Here is a 20,463-nt window from a genome sequence, read left to right on the forward strand (position 1 = left end):
CCTGATCTCACCACTTTTTTCCCTTTCCACATACTCCTAGCCCCCTCCACTGGTCTCAGCACATCCTCTCCCCTTGTCCCTCACCTCACAGCTCCCTCTGTTGTCCCTCAAAGGTGGCAGTGGTAGACACCCAGCATCGCTGCCCAAGTGCCTCCCCATCTTCTCCACTCATAGGCAACCAAGGGCCCTTCTGATTCCCTTTACCATGTCCAGGGTCAAAAGCAGAAAATCAGGCCAGTGGCCACCACATCCACCACAAGCCCTGGCCTCTTCATGTGTGAGGGAGCTGAAAAGGTAACATGTTGATTACCTTCTTTTATGGGTTCCAGAAATACATATTGTTGAAGCTCTGGCTCCTGGTACCTCATAATGTGACCGTATGTGAAATCCTTAAAGAGGTAACTGAGTTAAAAAGAGATTAGGATGGGCCCCATGCTGGCTAGTTTTATGTCAATTTGAAACAAACTAGAGTCATCAAAGAGGAGGGGACCTCAACCTCCATAAGATGAGGCTGTAATAGCCGGGCAGTGGTGGCACACGCCTTTAATCCCAGCACTCGGGAGGCAGAGCCAGGTGGATCTCTGTGAGTTCGAGGCCAACCTGGTTTACAGAGTGAGTTTCAGGAAAGCACCAAAGCTACACAGAGGAACCCTGTCTCGGAAAAAAACAAACAAACAAACAAACAAATAAATAAATTTTAAAAAAATGGGACTGTGAGCAAGCCTGTAGGGCGTTTTCTTAATTAATGATTGTTGAGAAAGTCCTAGCCCATTATGGATGGTGCCACCCCTGCACTGGTGGCCCTGGATTCTATAAGAAAGCAGGCTGAGCAAGCCATAAGGAGCAAGGCAGTAAGCAGCACTTCTCCATGGCCTCTGCATCAGCAACTGCCTCCACATTCCTATGCTGTTTGAGTCCCTGCCCTGACTTCCTGCAGTGATGGGCTACAATGTGAAAGTGTAGGACAACAAAACCTTTTCCTCCCCAACTTGCTTTTGGTCACGGTGTTTCATCACAACAATAATAAGCCTGACAGGTCCTAACCAATCTGACACATATAGGACACCTGGATACAGACACAGGAAGGCCATGTGACACCCATGGAGAAGATGGTCCTCTAGCTGGCCTCAAAGAAAAAGCCTTGCTGTGGTCTCGATTTTGGACTTCTAGGCTCTAGAACAATTGAAAAATAAAATCCTGGTTCTTTTTGATCTCCTCTTCCTCCTCCTTCTTCTTCCTTGTCTCATATAGTCCAAATTGGTTTCAAACTTCCTGTATAGCCAGAGATTGTTAAGGATCAATGTAGCAGGAATCTTAATAGGTCTTATTAATAAAATCAAACCTGAGGCCAGTTATTCAGGTGAATGCTGGAAGATCAGAGAAGCAGAACAAGCTACAGCTTCCTCATCTCACCAGTTCCTCAGCTGGTCTTGTTTCCTCAGACTGGAAGCTTCTGTGTCCTCATCCCAATGGATCTCAGCTGAACTGTGCTGCTCCAAAGCCTGAACGCTTAACCAGCCAAATGCTTCTCCAGCCAAATGCTTCTAGTTTCTGGTCTCCACGCCTTATATAATCTTTCTCTTTCTGCCGTCACTCCCTGGAATTGAAGGCTGGGTATCTGGGATTAAAGGCGTGGGTCACCATGCTTGGCTGTTTCTGATGTGGCCTTGAACTCAGAGATCCATAGGTATTTCTGTCTCTGGAATGCTAAGATTAAAGGTATGTGCTACCACTGCCTATGCTCATGTTTAATATTGTGGCTGTCCTGTTCTCTGACCCCAGATAAGTTTATTTCGGAGAACACACAATATTTCAGGGAACACAATACCACCACAGATCAAACTCAGGCTTTCATATGAGATAGCAAGCACTCTATCAATTGAGCTACACCCCCAGTCCTCCAATGTGTGGCTCTTTAGCCCTTGTGTCTGTGACATTCTGTTGCAGTGGTTTCAGCAAACTGACTCAGCCTCCTAAAACCACGATGGAGTGGACAGACTGCAGAGACATTGGTGATATTCTCAATGCCTGCCCAATCCGTGGGCCTCCTCATTTTTGAAACCTGTTTTGTGCTGATACCTGCAAAATCGGCCAGACCCAGAGTTTTATGATCAGGCTACCTTGAATATCACTGATTAGACCAAAGGTCAAAGGCCTGGCTAACCCAGTGGTTTCAGAGGAGAGCTCTGTTTTGTTCAGAGCCAAGTTCTCTTAGAGAACTTTGAACACCAGCTAGGAAGCAGTGAAGGGAGAGAGCAAAGTTGAGGAAGGAGACACATTATAACTAAAGCCCCTTCTGCAGTGACAGCAGGCTGCCTGGACAACCAGAGTGGCCACCATTTCCGAATGGTCATGGAGGGGTCCCCACTCTTCCACAAGGCCAGACAAGGGGACTGTTAACACAGGAGAATTTCCTTGTTAGTGCTGGCTTGAGCTCTCCTAAGCCTGAGCCTACTTCAGATCTCTTTTAGCAACCTGAAAGAACTGAACTAAAACAAGAAGCTGCTCTTCTGTGTTGTCATCCTGCCATACCAGCCAGGCTGCCCTTCGGGAGTGGTATTGAATGATCTTCCAGAAAATGATACTGATGTCTCCATCTATCTGCAACCCATTCTCAGGAGCTAATCAGCACAACAGGTCTGTGTACACCAATATCGAAAGAACTTGTCTCAAAGGGAACAAGTTATAAATCTATTCATTCATCATGAAAACATTTTTGCGTAGGAACAAATCTACATATTTTGCATATGTATATAAAATAAAACACACATACAGATGATAAGAAGACAGAAGAGAGGGTTGGGGTACAGCTCAGTGTAGCTCAGAGTACTTGTCCAGTATGCATGAAGCCCTGAGTTTGGACTCTAAGCAATGGATAAGCTGAATGTTGTGGTACACCTGTAATGCCAGCATTTGGGAGGCAGAGGCAGAGGGACCGCAATGAAACTATCCTGGGGTACATATACGTAGTGACAACCCGTCTGAAAAAACAAAAAGACTAAGCATTCCATATAAGGTAATGAAGGAGAAAGTTGAAAATAGCAAATTTGAAATAAAGTTTCTTTCAAATGAGTCCTGGAACTAAGTAGGGGAATGGAAGGTGATCAATAATTGGCCCTCGGGAAGGAGAAAAGAGTAAATTTGATCGCTCTCAACCATGTAAAAAGAATCTGGACAGCAGGAAAGTCCTGGGTAATAAGAAGCTGAGATGAAAAGACCCTGATAGAATAACACTAGTCTCAGCACAAATGAATCGATCACATGGACCGCCCTGTATACCCCTCCAAATCTGTATGCTGATATCCTGACCCTCAGGATCTCAAAAAACAACTGCGTTTACATACAGGGACTGTAAAGAGGTGATTAATTAGATATAAGGTCACTACATAGGACATAATCCATTCTGATGGATGTCCTTATAAGTAAAGGAAATCAAGCCACACAGAGAGACCCCAGGGATATGCATGCAAAGACCAGGTGAACACACAGGGGAAAGGTGGCCATCTGTAAGCCAAGGGGAGAGAACTCAGAAGATGCCAATCCTGCTGAGCCCTCAACTCTCCAGAACTATGAGGAGACAAGTCTGTTATTCAAGCTCCGGTCTGAGCTATTTGATATGGAAGGCTGAACTGTTTGTGAATCTGCTGAACCTGTGGTATTCCAAAATATAATGGGAGGGGGCATCCTGATCCAGCTGAAGAGGGGAAGAGGTAGCAGCAATCCCAGAGAAACAGCTGAAGCCCTTTGGAGAGGCCAGCAGAAAGCGGCTTCAGTGTCTGAACAGGGTGCCCCAGGACGAGGGCTGCAGATCAGGGAAGCCCCCTTTCATACTGCTCTACTCATCAATACTGCTATAGCTCAGACTGGGCTGCTGTGGCCCTCTGTGCAACACTGGCACTCAGGTCTCCTGCTGGAAATGTTGATCTGAAGAGCTCAGTTGAGTGACAGCCTCCAGCGCCTGCACCTTTGGATATGTCCCATGTGAACCCAGAATGACCGAGCACAGCTAGGTACTAGAGAAAGACTATTTTCTGTCTGACCAGGAACTTTGCTAGGACACAGTTCCTGTTCTGGGACACCCCCACCCTGAGCCAGCTTAGGCTTTCTTAGGCTGCTTCTCCCATCAACCCTCTATCCCTACCCAATCTCTCTATCGGTGTCTTATCTACACTGATACCCAAAGACTCTCCTGGCCCAGCCCTATACCAGCCTCCAGGTTTCGCAGAGGGTGGTGTTTCCCCCAGTGACACACTCCACGGGCTGGTTTTGTTTTACCCACCGTTTCTTTTGACTGATCGGGCTGACCCAGTCTGTCCCCTTAATCCCTTTCCACACCACTAAAGTCCTGCTAAAATTCAAAGCTGGTCTTGTTACATTCTGCTTTCAGGATACCTGGACATTTACAAGACAAAACTGAAAAACACAAGTCTCTTTGGATTCAGCCTGTGCTCAGCTGTCTGCTCTCCTATCTACCTCCCATCCCTACCCCATTCTGTCAGCCAGATGGAATGTTCTGTACTCTTATAAACCCGAGTACTATTTTATATCAAGGCATTTGGCTGAAAATTCCTTTATGGAACATCCTTTCCTGCTTCCCAACCTTTCTACATACACACACACACACACACACACACACACACACAAAAAAAAAAAAAAAAAAAAAAAAAAAAAAAAAAAACCACCCTTCTACCAATCTTTGGATTCTCACTAAGACCCACTTCAAATGTCTCCTCCATAAAAGGTTCCCAAGAGCAAAAGGCCTTCATCCTTGACCACATCACAGCCTCCTAACAGATAACCGAGACTAGGAGCCTGGACAACATTTCCCCCTCATAGTTCTGAAGGCTGGAAGGCTGAGATGAAGGGGTTTGGGGGTTGGTTCCTTCTGAGTCCTTGCTTCTTGACTTGTAATTGGCTGTCTTCTTCCCATGAGCTCACCTAATTTTTCCTCTGTCTCTGTGTATCCCTAAAGTCTCCCAATTTCTTCTTCTCACAAAGACATATGATACTAGATTAATGATCTACCTTAAGTTCCCTTAAGAGACCCGATATATAAATGTGTTCACATTCTGAGTCCCAGGCAGACACTCGCACCCAAAGAACTCGCCCACCCAAAGCCATGTCCATGTTGTGCTATTTTTGTACCCAACACTAACACCTAAGACATTCATCAAACTTCCCTGCAATTCTTTTTCTTTTAGAGAAACCTTTAGGGTAGAAATAAAATCATTTCTGTATTCTTTAGTACAATACACGTACATAGCAGATGTTCAAACTCCAAGAGAGAGTAGGTGTACCTACATGTGTTCTTTTGTGCACACACATGTCTTTGTGAAACATGACATTAAAGTTCCTAGCTTATATCACAATACTCTGCTCAGCCATTAGTGCCCTGCCCACCTCCTCTTATAGCACATCACCCCATGCCCAGCCTCCTTTTCCCTGGTCCCATCAGGATCTATGATTCTTCATCCCTGTGGTGGAGAAAGACACATAGGACTTGTGAGTGTCTCAGGAAGCCTGGCCTTGAACTTCATAATCAACATGTTCCAGTAGACTGAAGGGAACAAGGACAGTTCTCCTTTCCTGAAGAAGAGATCCTACAGCTTAGAAAAGGGATCCCGGAAAGCAAGAAACTGGGTCTCCTAAGGCAAGGTTCTCTGTCCACTATTTTTTGTTGTTAAGTTAATCCAAGTTAATTTCTATTATTAACAATCAGAAGACTTTAATGAGATAACTTGAAAGATCATTATAAAGAATAAACTGACTTCATTGAGAAAGCAAGCTTGGATTGAAGGTCAATGTTGGCCAGGACACTGTAGAACATAGTTAATATGGAAAGCCGGGCAAGGACGGATTGTTGAGTCTGGATACCTCTTAGGTCCCTCTACAAGGACATAGATACCTCTTCTGGTCAATGGCTCTGGCCATTCACCTCCATCTTCTCACCCAAAGTGAAAAGCAGACAAATGCTTCTTAAGAATCTCTAGGTCTGAAGGGGAAGGGTGGCAATCAGTTCCCAGAACAAACGCACCTGGAAATAAGGGACCTAGGATGGAAAGATGAGTGGGCCAAGGAGAAGAAAGACCTGTGCCTCTGCAACAAGCAGATGGGCTGGGATGAAGGAAAGCCTTTCCCAGAGGAGCAAGGTGAGTTGAGTTCTCCAAATTGGGATGAGGAAGCACAAAAACTGCAGGCTCAGCTCACAGCTTTCCTTCTATAGTTGTGAAAAAGTCGCTTCTACAGAAGTTGAATAATGGTCTCCAAAGACGTCCACATCCTAATCCCCAGAACATGTAAAGGTTACATTAAAAGGTAAGGAAGACATTACATATATAACTAAACCAAAGACCTTGAGACAGGGAGGTTATCCTGGACACCCACACAAGGCTGATGTACTTGTAAGAGTGCTGGGAAAGAAAAATAATTCACAACCAGGTGAGGCTGGAGTAGGAAGAAGCACCCAGAAATGAAAGATGCTTCTCAAACATGGGGGAAAGGAAGGCATGACAAACCATGAAATACCCTCATATTCTTTGATAGATAGCATCTGCCTTCAGTGTTCCTGTGAAAATAGAACTACTTGATATAGTCAATAAGTGTTCACTATTGATAAAGAAGAGAATTGACTCCATGAAGCTGTCCTCTGACCTCCACATGCATGCTGTGGTGTGTGTGGCCCCCCTCCACATCATGCATACATACACAGGGACACTTTGCTCAGCCTGGAAGGACCTGCCTGTACTGAATCCACCAGGTTGAATTGAATCCCCAGGGGAGTCTTGGCCCTGGAGGAGATAGGAATGGAGGTGAGGAGATGGGGGGAAGGTGGGGGTGGGGGCGGGAGGGGGAGGACAGGGGAACCCATGGCTGACGTGTAAAATTAAAACACAAATATAATAAATTAAAAAAGGAGGGAAAAAAAAGAGGAAGGGTTCCCATTGGCCCATGGTTTGAAAGGGTACAGGCCATCATGGCAGGGGAAGGCATGATGGCAGAGGAAGCTCCAGTCAGTGGCAGAGGTAAAAACCTAAGGGTATCTGCTCACATCTCTGCAGATCAGGAAAGAGAGGAGTCAATTGGAAGTGGGGCCCAGCTACACCTCTGAAGGCCCATCTCCAAGCCAATGTCTTCTCCCAGCTGTCAAAGGTCCCACAACCTCACAAAACAGGACCAACAGCTGGGAACCAAGGATGCAAACGTGAGACCCTGTAGGGGGCATGTCACAGTCAAACCCTAGCAGGAGCACGCCCACTGTTCTTCTCATTGTTGTAGTAAATAACAGGCCGAAGCACCCAAAGGAAGGAAGAGTTTATTTTGGCTTATGGTTTGAAGGGATACAGTCTATCACAGAGGAGAAAGTATAGCAGCAGAATCTGGAAGCTGCTAGTCACATTGAAGTAGAGAGAAGTCTTGCTCAGGTAGCTCCCAGGACCCATGCACTGGTGCCATCCACCATCTGGGTGGGTCAACCCACCTTGATTAACCAAATCTAAAAAATCCTTCACGGACGTTCCTAGAGGTTTGTGTTCATGGTCATTCTAAATCCTGTCAAGGTAACAAGACTAACAGCCACACCCCACAACGCTCAACTTTGGTTGAGCAGGTGCCGTTTTGCTCTTGCATTGTCCATGAGGGGACTGACTGTGGGGCTTTTCAGCTCTTGAAGGTACACTTGTGTCAGTAACTCAGCAGACGGTTCCCAGGCCTTCAGCCTCAGACTGGAGCTGTCGTGTTAGTCCCTTTGTTCTGAGGATTCCAGATTCTTGGGCTGAGCAGCTATTGGTTTATCTAAGCTTTCCAACTGACAGATTTTGTGGGGCCGTTTAGCCTCTGACCAGGAGAGCTAATTGGAGATTGGAGGAGACAGAGGAACAGGAGGCTTCCTATGAGAGTTCATTTCATGGAACTGTCAGAGAAGCTATACCCATGAAATCTCAACAACATGGTTGCCTAAACAAGGCCAATGACAGATGTACTAAGACAAAAAGGGAAAATCTCACAAGGCCTCAAACCCTTGACAAAGACAGACAGACAACTAAGGAGAAGACAAGAAGTAGTCGTTCCCAGGAAGAGCCCCCGTTGGTTCTCCAGTGGTCAGCACTGAAATACATTGTAAGAACCGAGAAGCTGTATTTATATATCTAGGAATATATACTAGGGGTATATCCTTTGTTGTTATGTACATATGTATATAATAGCAATGTGTATGTAACAACAATTATAGAAATAGAGACCACAAATCTGAGAAAGAGCAAAGCAATGCACAGGAAGGATTGGAGGGAGGAAAGAGGAGGAGGAAATATGTAATTACATTGTTTAAAAAATTAAAGCTAATTCATAAATGTCCTCATAATTTCATACATATCTTATTGATTCTGTTCTTCTGGGGATCCCAACTAGTGTACTTAGTGAAAACTAGAGAAGTGTGAAATAGCTCTAGAGTTTTAATATTTATTATATGCTAAAGTGATATTTGGGCAGAACAGATTAAATAAAATTTATTATTGATTTCATCCATTTCCTTTTACCATTAATAATATGCTCCTAGAACATTTTTAATTTCTTTCTTTCTTTTTTGAGACAGGTCATCATGTATCCCTGGATGACCCCAAACTTGTATCAAAGGATGGCTTTGAACTTCAGATCCTCCTGCCTCCACTCCCCGAGTTCTGGAGTTACAGGTGTGCACGGCCACACCCTGTTTATGGGGTGCACTGATTGAACCTGGGTTTTGTGCATGCCACACAAGCAGTTTGCCAACTGAGTTCAGCTCTGGCATAAACTCTGTACCTTTGCAGCACCTATAAACAGAGCCAGTCTGTGGCCAAATGGGTTCCCAGTTTGAAAAAACATATTTCTTACTGCTCACCTCCGCTCGGGAAACCCTCCAGGCCTCTCCCAGCTTCTCTGGACCAGGTTCCTTCATGGTTGGCTTCATTCAGATGGTTTCTTTGCCTCTCCTTGGAGCCTGGTGGCCACCTGAGAAATGGATTCTCCTTGGGTCTGTAGGCCTTGTCACAAGAAGTTTCAATAAGAGTATGTCAGCAAGGGTGGTCAGCTACACACTTGACACCAGAGACTGTAAACAAGCTGATTTTGTTGTTATTGTTGTTGTTGCTTGTTTTTAGGTTTGTTTTTTGGTTTTTTGGTTTGTTGGTTTTTTGAGATGGGGCTTCTCTGTGTAGCCCTGACTGTCTTGGAATGCAGTCTTTAGAACAGGATGGCCTTTAACTCAGAGATTCACCTGTCTCTGCCTCCTGCGTGCTGGGATTAAAGGCATGTGCCGGCACACCTGGCTTTATAAACTGATATTCTAACTACCAGTTTCTAACTACAGAAATTCTCACTTGGTAGTTCAGAACTGAAACAGGAAAGAAAGTTGGTTCGATCCCAGCTCTATTACCAGGCTTGATGACCACACCCAGGGCTTTGGAGGGAGCCATGTTTCAGAGCCTTAGCTAAGGGAGGCAACTATGAAGTGCTGGTCATTAGACAGCTCCCTAGCTTCCGATGTTTTCATGGTGCTGGGTCCAGGACTCAGCAAAGTGCGTCCCTCCACTGGTAGCTTCTTTAAGGTTAGTTTCTACCAAGAGGGATGGGTGCTAGAGATGAGAAGGCAGGAGAGAGAACTGCCCTTCCTGTGGGCTGACTGTTCTGGTCTTTCTACCGAGAGGCTGGTCTCTGTTTGAAATATCCATCAGTGCTCTCAGAAGGAATGGTCCTCATGTCACCAACTGGAGCATCCGCAGCAGCCAGGTGGCACCCATGCTTAGAAATCAGAGCTCCAGCCAGGCGGTGGTGGCGCACGCCTTTAATCCCAGCACTCGGGAGGCAGAGCCAGGCGGATCTTTGTGAGTTCGAGGCCACCCTGGTCTCCAAAGCGAGTTCCAGGAAAGGCGCAAAGCTACACAGAGAAACCTTGTCTCAAAAAAACAAAGAAGAAGAAGAAGAAGAAAGAAAGAAAGAAAGAAAGAAAGAAAGAAAGAAAGAAAGAAAGAAAGAAAGAAAGAAATCAGAGCTCCACCAGGCTTCTCCTTCCATAGGACTAGTCAGGAAGGGACTTACCTAGGTAGGTAAGGACTTTCCAACCCTATTGTAAGGCATGATGATTTTGACATTACATCCTTGTTCTCCAGCAACTAAGAGTCTGTCTGTCACTCTCTCTCTCAGAGTCTGTCTGTCACGCTCTCTCTCATTCTCTCAGTTCACTAACTGAGAACATTCTGTTAGATTTGTGTGGTTACTATCTTCCTGGGTAAGCACGAATATGAAGACTTCCACTCTATGGCACAGAGATGTTTAGGGTGACCTTCATGATTCCAGAACTCTTCCTTCCCCTTGAGTGGGGAAAGCACCTGTGACCAGAATCTGAACCACAGAATGTGACAAAGGGACTTCATAAACACAGCTAAGAGTTCCTAGCTAGTTGAGTTTCCTTTCACAGAAGGGAAGATGATCTGGGATGGGTCTGATGTGATCAGATGAAAACCTGTAAAAGAAGAACCAGGCCCTCCCTGAGGTCAGAGAGACCCTCAACCATGAAGAGCTAGAGGGTCAGCTTCTAGAACCTGGGACCTGCCTTCAGCTGGCACCAAGCAACATTCTAAGATCATGCAATCTCAAGACAACCTATTTGGCCAACAAGCTGCATGAGCTGGGCAGATCTCCTACAGCGGAGCCTCCAGATGCAAACAAAGAAATCCCAGTTACTGGACAGGAGCCCCAGGAGCCCTGGTCAGAGCACCAGTAAGCCATGCTGAGGTGCTGATAGGAGCTGCAAGCCAGTGTGTACTTCCTTTTAAACTGCTGGACATGTGGCAGTTTGTTACACAGCAACAGAAAATGAATACAACCTCTAAAAGCTTCCCTGAGGTAAATTAAACATAATGTTTAAACTATCCATGAAAACTCCAGGAAAGCAGCTGGGCTTTCTCTTCTAGGTCAGAGCATACAGCACCAGTTGAAGCAGGTGGCTTTCACTTAGGGACCACACTATTCAAAATTACATGTATTTCGAAACATTGGACTCACATTCACTGTAACAAGACATCACACAAGAAAACTGAGATTTATGAAGAAGGAAACAGTGTCTCCCTCACACCCACATCCCACAGCTCTCGCTGAACAGAATAGCAAGGAATCCCCTACCTATTTCCATATTCTACTGCTGAAGTGTGTAATTGTGTTTACTTAAGTCAGCCGAGAATATCATGCAATGCTTCTTTATTTGAGCTTTCGTGTTTGCATTTTTAAATTAACAAGACATTTGTGATAAGTGTAGAGAAGCTTCATTATTTTTACCTTAAGTCATTTAGTTTATCAAAGATTGTATGGAACCTGCTAATAGTATGTAGATTTAAAAAAAGGAAGGAAGGAAGGAAGGAAGGAAGGAAGGAAGGAAGAAAGAAAGAAAGAAAGAAAGAAAGAAAGAAAGAAAGAAAGAAAGCACTTGAGTCTCATGGGTTCCATGGCTCATTATCAGACCCAGCAGTTCCCAGGCTCGTCCTCCAGCCTCAGGACGGCACTCAATGAAGAAGATATGACTTCAGCCGCCCTACCAGGCTTTTTGGCCTCTCAGGTATGAACTACACTTGATGCATCACTTTCCAGTAGAAATGGTTCCTTTATCTCCTGTTGAAGGGATCCAAAGATCAAACGGAGCCTGTCAGCCCAGTGAAAGAGAAGGACACCACTCAGTCACAGCAGCAGAAAGAGAACACCCAGCCAAACCTAGATGCAGTCGGTCATTCAGTTCAGGCAGCTGTCCCCAGGTCCCACCCCTGAAGCAAACCCTGGAGCTAGGAGTGAGACCTGATCCAGACAGTTGAACTGTAGAAAATCCTCAAGAGATTGAAAACCCGCTGGCTGGACTTGAAGGTGGCACTGATAAATCTCATGTCTCAACCTATGAGATCGTAGAGCGTCTCCAAGCTCCTGGTCTTTGATACCACCCTGACAGTATTATAGTTCAAGGCCACGGCTTAGACAAGCCCAAACTAAGTTCCCAGTGCTGAGTTTTGGCTTTGGGGTTTCTTTTGGAGTCTAGACTGCCAGAGGGCTGGACAGAACTAACCATAGGCATAGGACAATGAAGCGAAAAACTTAGGGGGAACTTCTGGAGTCCACATGTCAAGGTGAGGAAGCAGAGATTTATCTTCCTGGAATCTCTGCACCTCTTACCAAGTTCAGACTGGATTCCTTCACTAAGGGTCGGAATTCCTGGGAATTAGAGGCTAAGAAGAAAGAGGTCTTGGCCAGGGAAGAACACACAAGGGATACAGAATTGTTTCGAGCTGGGAACCCTCAAGGGGCTGCCTAATGCTACAGACCGGCTCTTTGACAGCTGCTGACCTTACTCCCACCCGGCCCCCCCAGAACAAACTATCTTTTATGCCAATCTGGTTGCCTGCCTGTTGCTGATAACGCAGCCACACTTGAATGCCCAGAGATGTAACCGAGCGCTGGAGAGGGAGCCGGGCCATTTAAAAACCTTCTACCAAAGAGGGGTTACTCAGGCTGCCCTTGGTAACTTGGAGAGAGCAACTGATGACCTTAGGAAAATCCTAGCTGCAGACCCCCCAAAAAACGTGCAACCCAAGAGGAGCTGGGGACAGTGGTCATTTAGGGAAAGAAATGGTATGCAGTGCCGGCTTGGGGTCTGCACAACATGTTTAGCTGTGATTAAAAAGTTAAATGAGGCAGAGAGAGAGAGAGAGAGAGAGAGAGAGAGAGAGAGAGAGAGAGAGAGAGAGAGAAGAAAGAAAGCTATGTAAGATCTGAGTAGTTTCTTCCATCCTCTCTGTAAAAGACCGCAACAAAGACACTGGAGAGAATCCCACCACCTCCGGTTCACACACTCAAAAATAACCATTGGTAATAAGTGAAATCAGTGTAAATGTGTCATAAATGATATGAAGTACTGGGTCTACTTTCCAAGGACTAAGCTACTTATGCTATACAACAGAAGTAGCTTTTTAACTGGTATCATCTTATTCGACAAGGTCAAAACAAATAACCCCAAAGATTGCAATTTATTCACATACCTTTTTTCTTGGGCTTTTGGGACAGGATCTCACTATGCAGCCCTTGTTGGCCTGGTGATCACTATGTAGCTGAGGCTGGCCTCGAACTTAAAATTCTCTTGCCTCTACCTCCCAACTACTGGAATGACAGGTATACACCATCATGCTAGGCCTGAATTAACATTTCAGTACTAGGGTGAATATCTATATGTAATATTTTTAATTTTTCAGACGTTTCTTAAACCAGTTCTGACAGGTTCCTATATTAATTAAGGAGTTAATTGAATAAAAACTAAATTTTGAGGTGATCTAGAGAGTCTGTAGAAATAATTCACTGTCATTCCCTGTGGGAGAACCCCCTAAGGCAGGTATCTACTCCTCAGATAATCCCTGGATCTGGTCCCAGTGCCCATAGTGGTGGCTGCCTTCCCACACCCATAGCACCTCCTTGTTCCCCTTCAGTGGCTTCAAGCACAAACCAAATACACCATCAAAATCAAATTCTTATCTCATAGGAAAACCCAAGCTATACACTGAATTTTTTTAAAGTCTATACCAAAACTGCAAGATAACTCAGCAAGTAAAGCTATTTCCTGCAAGCCTGATGACCTAAGCTCTATCCTCAGGACCCGCTGGTGGGAAGAAAAAACCAATGGCCCCAAAGTGTCCTCTGACCGCCACACGGGCGTGGGCACCCGCGCTCACATAGCACAGAATAAATAATGGAAAAGGTCTACACCTGTCGAGAGGGAGAAATGAAAACAGGAAGGAGCCAAGTCAACAGCGACACAGATTGAACTTACAGGTCATCAGCACACACACACACACACAGGCTAATCTTTTTTAATGTCTCCATGTAAAATTTTATGTCAGCTTTCTTGAAAAATCTTGATAAAATGGTAGATGTATGGGAAAATATAAATCATCAAAATTGCATTAGGAGAATGCAAAAGGTCTGAAAAACTAATCCACATGGGACAAACTAGAAAAACATGGGCAGACAGTTGTATCCTCGGAAAATGACTGACTGGTCTGGATCAAGAGTTCCTAAAATGACCAAAATGTGTGTATATTTCAAACACACAGCCAGTGGTTAATACTAACAAAAAGGGGAGTCTACAGCACTAATAGCAGACAGAATAGATTTCCCAGTCATCAATGTGACTAAAATAGCACCAGAAAGAGAAAATTACAGACCAACCTGACTTATGAATATAGATGCAAAAATCCTGAATAAAATATTAGCCAATTAAATGCGGCAGCATCATAAAAGAATAATGTATCATGATCAAGAAGGTTTATTTTTATAAGAACACAAGTAAGGACCAAAATTAGAATTTCTATTAATATGATATTACCCATATGAATAAAAAGATTAACTCAATAGACACTAAAAGCTTATTTTTTTTTTTTGCTATTAAAAAAAGAAGAAAAACTAAATAATCTGGAGATGGAAATACATTTATTTAATAGGACAGGAATATCTACCTCAATCTTGGGGAACTTCTCAGTAAAGTTAGTAATAAGATCCGAATGGTTGTTATTACCACTGACATGTCACATGGCTGTGACCATTTCAGTGCACAACCACAAGACAGAATGTCCTACTACCAAAAAAAAAAACCAAACAAACAAACAAACAAGTACAGCCATCATATCAGAAACATGACAACGCACAGCTTTCAGAAAGGAAGGTCTTAACTATAGTCAACATAGCTGTCTACCTTAAAAGCCAAAGATGCGATAAAAATAAACAAAGGTCACCCAAATAAAAACAGAAACTGGGTTGGGGATTTAGCTCAGTGGTAGAGCGCTTGCCTGGCAAGCACAAGGCCCTGGGTTCAATCCTCAGCTAAAAAAACCAAAACCCAGAAACGTCTCGTCTTGTCTGAGCTTGCTCTTAGGTGAGCGGTCATCACTTGCATTTGGAAGATTCTGAGGCAGGTGGAGAAGAGGGAAGCTTTACAGTGGGGGGAAGTGTTTCTGCATTCCCTGACAGATACTAAATGTTTGTCCTTCCGTCTCCCTCAGCCAGCCGAAACCCTAATCCTGATGTGGTGGTGTTTATTAAAGGTGGAGCCTGTAGGAAGCAATCATCTTGATAACAGAGCCTTCATAAATGGAATTAACTTTGCAACAAGCTAGGGGTGACGGGAGGGGAGCGGTGGGAGAGAGGGCAAGCTCTTCCCCCTTCCGTTCTCGTTCTCCCAAGTGAGGTTCTGAGCATGCCAACGTCTGCAGCCTGGAAGAAGGTCCTCACCGGAGCCCAGTGGTGTCACACTCTGACCCCAGTCTTCCTACTTCTAGAACTTCTAGAAAAATAATTGTCTATCACTTTTAAACCACACAGAGTGGGGCTTGGTCAGAGTAACGCGAACCAAGGCTGACAAATTGCCGCTCTGGGAACCTGGAGGCAGGCTAACTGGAAGCAGCATCTATGAGATTGTCTCGGGGAACATATTTCACTTTCCCTGGTTGGTCCTGACTTGGAAATAGAGTTAAAGCCTTGGAGGAAAGCTATTTTTAGCTGAGTCCTGGTTTTCCTGTGCCCATTAATGCAGCAAAGCTGGTTTGGTTCTCCTACTCTGGCTGCAAAGGTCGTAGGTCACCTTTCTGTCATCATATATGGTCCAGCCCTGGCCTGTTTTCATGCTCTGTTCCTTAATGACAATCAGAAAATAAAGCGTACAGTTACAACCCAGATTTTTTTACTCTGAGTTATTCAGCCTTCTGTTTTGTTTTCTTGGTTGTTTTGTTTGTTTTTTGAGGCAGGGTGTCACTATATAGCTCAGGCTGACTTTGAACTCCCAGCTTCGTGACTTAGGAGTCACAGGCATGCCTTCCACACCATGCCTAGCTCCTTCAGCCTTCTTTGATTGCTGATCTCTTAAACTCAGAGAATGCCTAGCTCCCCCAGCCCACGCAGCACACTTGGCACCCTTCCCATTAAGTGTGTTCCTCTGGCGACTTTGTATTTCCTCTGCTTACTTCTTGCTGTAACTTCTGTCACTGAATTCCCAGTGTTTCTACAGCCTCTCATAACAACTATATCCTTTCTACGGTGTAGATGCTAGGCCTGTAACTTCACTTACCAAGGCGCCAATAGCCAAGAGTGTTACGCAGCGGTCTCCCCCTAGTCATTGGTAGACTGTGTTCCAAAACTACCCCTAGGAGATAGAAGTCTGAAGCCATAGATTGCACTGTATACTCCATGTCTTGTCCTATACTTATGATTAGATTTAATTTCTAAATTAGGCACAGTAAGAGACTGGCAATTGATAATGAAATAGAACAATTAATATACTGCCATACAAATTATATGAATGGGGTCCCTCAAAAATATCTTATTGTGCATGTACACATAGAGGAAGCCCTGTGCTGCTGCTCTGTCGCATCTGAATTGCCAGCATCACAACTCCTGTGCTTAGGGACCACTGTTAAGTACGACAAAGGTCACTTCAACACAAGCACGGTGATACCTCCACTTGACCTTATCACCAAGATGGATAAGTGGCTGATGGGCAGCTCGTGCATATTTCATGGATATCCTGGACAAAGACATGAGTCTATCTGGATAGGATGAAACAGGGCTGCATGAGACTTCACCACATTCCGCAAAGCATGTGATTTAAAACTTGGGAATTATTTATTTATGGGATTTTTCCATTGAACATTTAAAAATTACAGTTGCTCTCAAATAACTGAAACCCTGGGGAAAGGAACCATTGATAGGGAGGACGGCTGTAGAGAGCAGTCTTGTCCCCGGGACGCCTGGGAAAATAGAGAAATACATGTAGTGCAGAAAGAGGCAGAACACCAAGGACGAGACGTCCCAGCCATAAAATATATCTTCCGTTTCTCCGCACAGGGGCTTTCTCATTCTCCCCACCCCTTCTTAAATGTCAGTGCACCGTGGCATCTCTGCCTCTCCCTCTGTCCTTCTTCTGGACATATTTTGACACTCCTCTTTTTAATGGAAGTGTTATTACATTTCTTTATTTGAATGCACACACCACAGCACACATGTGGAAGCTAGAGGACAACTCGGAGGAATTGGCTTTCTCCTCCTCCCATGTGGGTGCTGGAGATAAATTCGGCTCATCAGGCTTGGCAGCAACTGTGTTTGCCCACTGAGCCATCTCACCGGCCCCGCGACATTCCTCTTACATACCCATTCTTGGTCCCTCTTTCCACTCCTGCCTTCAGACACTTAAAATAGTGCTCACTGTCACTTTCTAACAGTCATCCAGTCCTCTTCAGGCCAAATATGCGGCCTCACCATTCTTGACCAAAAAGGTCCATCCATGAATTTCTTTTCTTTTCTTTTCTTTTTTTTTTTGAGCTGAGGATTGAACCCAGGGCCTTCTGCTTTTCTTTAATGAATTAAAAAGAAAGAAAGAAAGGAAGGAAGGAAGGAAGGAAGGAAGGAAGGAAGGAAGGAAGAAAGAAAGAAAGAAAGAAAGAAAGAAAGAAAGAAAGAAAGAAAGAAAGAAAGAAAAAAAGAAAAGGAAGGACATGGCTGCTCCTAGGTCTGGTGGAGAAGGTTTATTGTAGATATGAGGGAGAGCTTATCCAGAGGCAGAGACATCTGGGAGAGTCCAGAGTGAACAAGACCCTGAGCTGGGCCATGGTGAGGAGGGGAGAGAGGGGAGTTCAGGGTAGGGAGCAGGGTATGCTAACCATACCCTGTAACAGGTCGGGACTGAGGGATGCTGGGAGAACCTGGCAGCCAGGTCCACTTATGTTAATAGGCCCTTCAGCCATTTGTCCTGGGTTTGAGACCTAATAGTGCTTAAGACATAAGATTGCAGGCTCTGGAGTTAGTCCTCCAGGAAGCTATAGTTGCTTAATTTGTTTATTTTTTTGTTTGTTTTAGATGCTCTTTACACCATACAAAGTTGTCCAAAAAAAGTTAACTATCTTAATAGTAATAATTCATAGAATAAATTCCACTTGTAATATAAATAATACCAAAGAAGATGCTTATTGGCAAGCATTAAAAAGTGTATAAAGTTGATATAAAGAAAAATACAAACCTATTTGGGAAAGACATACCATATTTATTGATGGCAAAGCTCAACTTGTCAAGAACAGGGGAGAGGAAAAGAGGGGAAGGAAGAGGTCAATGTTTTTTTATTCTTTCATAAAATTGATGCAATTTTATCGAAAATCTCAAAGGAACTTTTTTTGTAAGCTATCATAATAACATAGAGTCTACCAAGACAAGAATCAAGAAAATATTGAAAAAGAAGAATATTGTTGTGTTTAGATATAATGTGTCCCCCATAGACTCAGGTGTCTGAATACTTCATCCCCAGCTCACAGCCCTATTTGGGGAAGTTTTGGGAGGTAGAGCTTTCCGGAGGTCATGGGTTCCTGGGCCAGGCCTTGAGGTTTCATAGCCTGGCCCCTCTTCCTATAATCTCTCTGCTTCCTTTTCCAGGATTTGTGGGAGGCCCTAGGTATACTCTTCTGCTACAACAGAGACACTTGCCCCCATCCCTTCCTCTCCAGGGTGGACTGTGTGCCCTCAAACCGTGAGCCAAAATAAACTCTCACCTTCTAAAGTGGCTTGTGTTGAGTATTTTCCCACAGAAATGAGAAAAGGAATTAATACAGAGATCCACATTGTCACATATTAAAGTATGCCTCAACGTTAAAATCGAATTACACAGTCTTGTTATACGAGCATCCAGAGAAATCACAGGACCTAACAGAAAGCCATCACTTAAGATTAAGTTCACTTCCAGTAACCAATTAAAAAAAAATACAATGTAACAGTGATTTAAATAAGAAAACCTAACAAGAGAAAAACACATACAAGCAAATTAATATGTGTGCTTCATATAAATATAAGCAAAACCCCAGAAAAAAAAAATATGAAACCTCACTGAGCAGGGAAACAGGTAGGCTAACTGCAGATTTTCACCTCTTGCTCGGGTCCTCCAAATCCAAGCCCCCACCCCACCCCACCCCACCCCTGTCTCATCCTCAGCTCTGTAGCAGATCACCTGCTGTGGCCTCCCCTCTTCTCTCTGTCCCCATCTCCATCAACCACATAGATTTCCTCCAACCCTCCTCCCCACTCATCCTGTTTTCCCAGACCCTAATTCCAGCAGGCATTCTCCAGGAACTCACCAGCCAAGCCTGCCAGAGAAGGAAGCAGGCCGGCTAAGCAGGTAGATGAGCTTCAGATCTTCTCCCTCCCTTCTCTTCCACGTCCAATCCTCTAGTCTCATCCCCAACTCAGCGGCAGACTACCTGTTGTGGCCTCCCCTCACGCTGCCCTCATTCCTAGAGGACTGGTCGGATCTTGGTGGGACACCCTGCTTTCCTCCCACCCGTGGACTCCCTCAGACTCCCCCAGCATCAATGGCCTCAATTCCCCAATAATAAGACAGATTAACAGAATGGAGGAGAAGACAGGATCCACCCTTCTGCTGCCTCCGAGAAACACACTCAGCATCAACGACTGACATCACATCTGAGTAAAAGGATGGAAAAAGATATTCCAAGCAAATGGATCTAAGAAGCAAGCTGGTGTAGCCATTTTAATATCTGACAAAGTAGACTTCAAGCTAAAACTAACCAGAAGAGACAGAGTGATAGGAATTCCAGCCTCGCCCCCATGGTCTCGAATACCCTGGTGGGACACTTAGTCATTTCCTCCTAGTCATTTCCTGATCTTTTTTTTTTTTTTTTTTTTTTTTTTTTTTTTTTTTTTTTTTTTTTGTAGCTGGGGGTCGAACCCAGGGCCTTGTGCTTGCTAGGCAAGTGCTCTACCACTGACCTAGATCCCCAACCCCATTTCCTGTTCTTATATCCATGTAATCCACGCACTGCTTGGTCAGGTAAATCGCGCTTGCCGTGTGACCACTCGCGTGATCTATGCGCATGCCGTGAAGTAGCCACGTGGGCCTGTGTGTGCATGTGCGGGGTGGTCCTTTAAAAAAAGGGGGGGGCCATGCCCCCCTCCAGCCCTTCTTCCCTCTAGCGTCTTTTCAGCGGGCCTGACCAGGTCGTCTATCCCTTCTCCTTTCTTTACTAAAACTTGTTAGTGGATTCTGTCGTGTTTCGTGACTTTTCCTCGCTGGGTAAGAGCGCCGGTAAAAACCATCATAGGGAAGGACATTATTACATACTCATCCAAGGGAAAAAATCCACCAAGAGGACATTGCAATTGTTAACATCTACGCAAACTCAAGGGCACCTAAGCTTGTAAAAAAAAAACCAAACAGACAGAAAACACAGCTTCAGCTTAAATCACATATTGGCCCTGGGACACTGACAGAGGGAGAGTTCAGGACCTCACTCTCCAATGGACAGGCCATTCAGACAAAAACCAAACGAGAAATGTTGAAGGTAACTTTCTTATAAACCAAAGGGACCTAACAGATAGCTGTACATTTCACACATACACAAAGGAATATACCTTCTT

At 44.6% G+C, this 20,463-nt stretch overlaps 1 pseudogene; it reads left to right on the forward strand.

The window, feature by feature from the left end:
* Nucleotides 1–11,470: 11,470 nt before the first annotated feature.
* Nucleotides 11,471–13,748, forward strand: LOC118593295 (annotated as a pseudogene).
* Nucleotides 13,749–20,463: the final 6,715 nt, after the last annotated feature.

This window comes from Onychomys torridus, chromosome 11 (genome assembly GCF_903995425.1).
Source record: "Onychomys torridus chromosome 11, mOncTor1.1, whole genome shotgun sequence".
Lineage (NCBI taxonomy): Eukaryota > Metazoa > Chordata > Mammalia > Rodentia > Cricetidae > Onychomys > Onychomys torridus.